The sequence below is a fragment of the Sycon ciliatum genome, chromosome 3 (assembly GCF_964019385.1).
Source record: "Sycon ciliatum chromosome 3, ocSycCili1.1, whole genome shotgun sequence".
NCBI lineage: Eukaryota > Metazoa > Porifera > Calcarea > Leucosolenida > Sycettidae > Sycon > Sycon ciliatum.
In genome coordinates, this window is record NC_088645.1 from 39,410,974 (window position 1) to 39,415,192 (window position 4,219).

General features: G+C 47.7%; 1 long non-coding RNA gene across 1 annotated transcript; it reads left to right on the forward strand.

The window, feature by feature from the left end:
• Nucleotides 1–1,704: 1,704 nt before the first annotated feature.
• On the forward strand, nt 1,705–3,673 carry LOC135812755 (uncharacterized). Its single transcript, XR_010552954.1, has 2 exons — nt 1,705–1,994; nt 2,840–3,673. It is a non-coding gene; the product is annotated as an uncharacterized LOC135812755 (long non-coding RNA).
• Nucleotides 3,674–4,219: the final 546 nt, after the last annotated feature.

Below are 4,219 nucleotides of genomic sequence, written 5' to 3' on the forward strand. Positions count from 1 at the left end.
AACTGTACGTGTGCCGTGTTATCAGTCTAGCTTGGCGCGTGCTTAGTTAGGAGCAAGCTAGCAAATGCAAGACCCATTACGCATTTTGCTGTTCTCTTGTTTAGCTGTTGGTGGAGTGTTGTTCTTTTCTTTGGAGAACCTTAGTTCTACGTTTTAGTGCAAGTTCCCTGTTTTGTTGTGTTACCAGGGGAGAATGTGTGATCGAATCCATGTGTTCAATGCATTCTAGGTTGCTAACATAACAAACCAGACCAGACACGGTATGGACTCATGATTGTATGTAGGTGTGAACAAGTTAGTTTCTGGCAATGTTGTGGTGTTTGGTTTCCGCCCAACATTGTCGATCTGCATGTTTGCACTAGCGTGCAGCTGAACCAACGCAGCCGAACCAACGTGCCTTGCAATGCTTTGCTAGGCTTTTCTTTCACTGTATCTTTTTGGTCACATATAATACCGTACACTTTTCTTACTCAACAGAATCTTAGAACGAAGAAGGAACGGTCGGTTGTTGTCTTTGGCGGTGTGTCGGATCATAGTGCATGCTACTAGGCGCCATTCGGTTACACCACTAAGGACCACTTTCTCTGGCCCCAAGCCAAGGTGTGGTCGTCAGTCACAGGTTGTACTGTACATGTACGTGTACAGAAAGTACTCATCTGATGATCTCCTTACCGCGGCCATGCATACCCGGCCATGCATACCCGGCCATGCATACCTGGCCATGCATCTTACCTGAACCGTCGGAGTGGAGATCGGAACATTCGGTGCAAGCACACATCCAGTGTACCCCGGTTACATTGTATAAAACACGTCTCTCTTTCCATTGGATATAAAGTACCTCTTCACGAACAGTGTATCATTTTCCAGACATTTCATCTCGGATATAGAGCGCCTCGGATATAATGTACAAGTTCTTATGTCTCCCGAAGGTGCATGTATAGTATACTGTCTTGAGTTTAGCGGTACTTTGCATTGTACGTACTATACGTGTGGAGCTGAACCTACTGTCTAATGATATCGTGCATCTGTACAGGAGACTGGCCAAAACACATCCTTACACGATTTAATTATTAGGATATCATTTCCAGTGATTTGGGAGCAACATATTGATGCCAACTAAAGCGAGATGATGAGGTGTAAGGGCACCACTATCCCGGTAGCAAGAGCACACTCCGTACTCAACCGGTGCAACGAAATGTGCGAGTGTCTGCAACGCATAAACAACAACAACAACAATAACAACAGCCCATCACATCTGGCTGTTCTTAGTGTCATTGCCATGACCACACTGTCAGAATGGTTATGGAGATCTGTCATCTTTTTACAAGTTGCCTTGCATGTAGCATTGTCTGAATCTGCCAGGAATGCATCGTTAATTGATCGTTTCCGCCCCTTCTAGCCGGAATCTAGTGCAACGGAACACATGACATGGGTCCTAGATCAAACTTCCACTAAAAGCGGCATGATCGAATTATTTGCGACAGATTCCAAGCACATATATCACGATTCCAGCTGACACGCGACGTCGGGTCTCCACCCTACGTGTATATGCATGTACCTGTACGATATGGTGTGGACGCCGATCATGTGACGCTATCATCACGCTATGTTTTCGCCCCATTGGGCTTGATTCGCTGGTCCCTAGTGGGAGGTGTAGAAGAATATTATAATCTCAGTGCATTCACGGAACCCCTGAGGCGTGCACACTGCACACCTGTGAGAGGAGCTCCGCAGTCCTGCCCAGTTTGCCAATTGTTTCTGCTGTCCTTCTATATGCATCACCAGGCACTAGCTGCTCATCGCACGCACTGTTCGCCTAACCGTCAGCCACCTTTTGAGCATTGCATAAGTAGAGTGTCCCCATGTAATTTTGCAAATATTAAGAAGAAGGTTGTAGTCTCTACATAGCGACTTCTACGGCAAAAGCAATTGGACCCGTGCGATAACTAGCACTCTTCCACGGACCTTCGCCAACATTCTCACAAGTTCGAAAGGTAAGGATTATCCAATTGTTCATCTGTGCTAGCCCGGGCAGGCTGAATTTTGGATAACGGAAAAATGATGTGTGTATGCAAGCGACTTAGTCCGCACTGGCTATGAATATGTTCGTAGCCCGCCTGAGTTGTGATGACCGTGTCTATCATGCCCCGTTTGGCAACCTTATCGCGTTATATTCGCGCTTATAATGCTAGAATCGGTTGATGAGGGGAGACCAAGTTACAAAGTGGAGTAACAATACATGTGCGCTGACTCAACGGCGGCAGATGGTAGTTCTTCGCTGGGGTAATTTCGCCCAATATCCCTTCCCAGAAAAGCTGTGAAGTCGGTAGAAAATGATCTTCCCGTTAGCTCTCCTTGCTGCTAACAAGAGTACACATACTCTTGCTGCTACTGTATCAATTACTGACATTCTAAATCCCCGGACACGCCGGCAGCTCACAGTCATTCTGTATTGTTTGGATCTTGTTAGGTCTGATCAGCGGAGGCCAGAGGTACTGGCCGAACCGATCGCCATAAGGTCGAGGGATCAACACAGTATTTCACAGTATTTTCTAAATCGGCTCGAAAGTATCAACATTAGAGTGCTTTAACTGAGATAAACACAGCGAGCTTTGCAATGCATCTGGATAATTGCTCGTACCCGTCGTACCGTCTTGTGGCCAAAAAAAGCAATTCACCACCCGAAGGAGCTCTGTTTGGAATTATTTCTGGGTTTGCATTACACATCAATTGTCACCCTATGGCCATTGGAAGCAAGTAGCACCAGCCGCTTGGGGTCACTCGCTTGACACAGGTTATAAGTGAAGGATGTTCTGCGCTTTGTGTTAACCATGCGCAGGTCAAGTGAAGCAAACATGGAGGCCCAAGGATCCTGGACCATAATGCAGTCAGGCGAACGCGTGTACTACCCAGAGGAGTACAGCGCACGTCAGGCACCATCGCCAAGGAGTACGGCTATGTCGGTAAGGCCCTCACAGTATCATCCACACCAACAAACGTATCAGCCGTACCAACAAACGTATCAGCCGTACCAGCAAGCGTATCAGCCGCACCAACAACAAGCGTATCAACCATACACGTATCAACAAACCCATCAGCCATGCCAGCCCTGCATGCAGCAACGGCATTACCAGCAGCCAGTCCAGTATCACCAAGATGCATACCGGCATCTGGAAAGTGATGCGTTCCCAAGACTCAATCCTAATGTGGAGTACAGCCGTAGTGGGTTTCCAGACGTGCAAGTTCCTTTGCCCAGGCATGCTGTCAGCACCTTGCGCGAGCGGGCATCAGCTAGGGAGGCTAGACAAGCGCCCACAAGCAGCCAGCCCCAATCACGTGACCAGCCTCAATCACGTGCATCCATGCAGAACCAGCGACAGCGTTCTGCTTAGGTGACACGGTGTCTCCGAGGCTGACTATCCCCCCCCCCCCCCCCCTCTCCCCCTCCCCCCCTCTACAACCTGCATCCAATGCGTGCATATTATTACTAGGGCTCAAACGGCTAGTCCGATTAACCGGTTGCAGACCGGTTACGAAGAATTAACGGTTAACCGATAAAGATAACGGTTACGCAGTAACTTTTCAGTCAATTTTTCAAGTATCAGGTCGTTGCAAAGTGTGCACTTTCGCGGGCTGTCGCACGCGTACGCAATTTCTTGGCTGTCAACTCGGTCATATCTGGTCTCTTGGTGTGAGCGTATGTATGAATGAGCATGCAAGAGAATGTACAAGTGTGCGTTGTACTGAATAGGGTAATTTTTTGAACGAGTTTAGTCAAATATACGGTTAAAAAAGAGTCCGCAGGATTGCCGTGGCTTATAGGCTATAACCGGTTAATCGACCGTTAGCTTAGCAGTTAACCGTCAGGGGTAAAACCGTGACCGTTTGAGCCCTAATTATTACCTCCCTTCGGCCTTTGGTTTCCCACACATGTACATACACTGTACATACATACTGTACTAGCTGAAATCAAACAGGTGTGTATGCTTTCGGCAGACTTCGCGGAAAACTAACCCTGCTCATGTGAGAAACGCATCCACAGCGATGTTACATGTACTGGCATCGTATCTCTTTTAATCTTGCTTCACTTTAGTCCTAGCCCTAGCTGCACACTACATGTCATTGTACTCGTACATGGTTGTCAGCAAGCTGTAGGCACCGGCAGATTCTGCTCGAAAAGGTGGCAGATTCTGCTCGAAAAGCAGTGAAATTGGCAGAA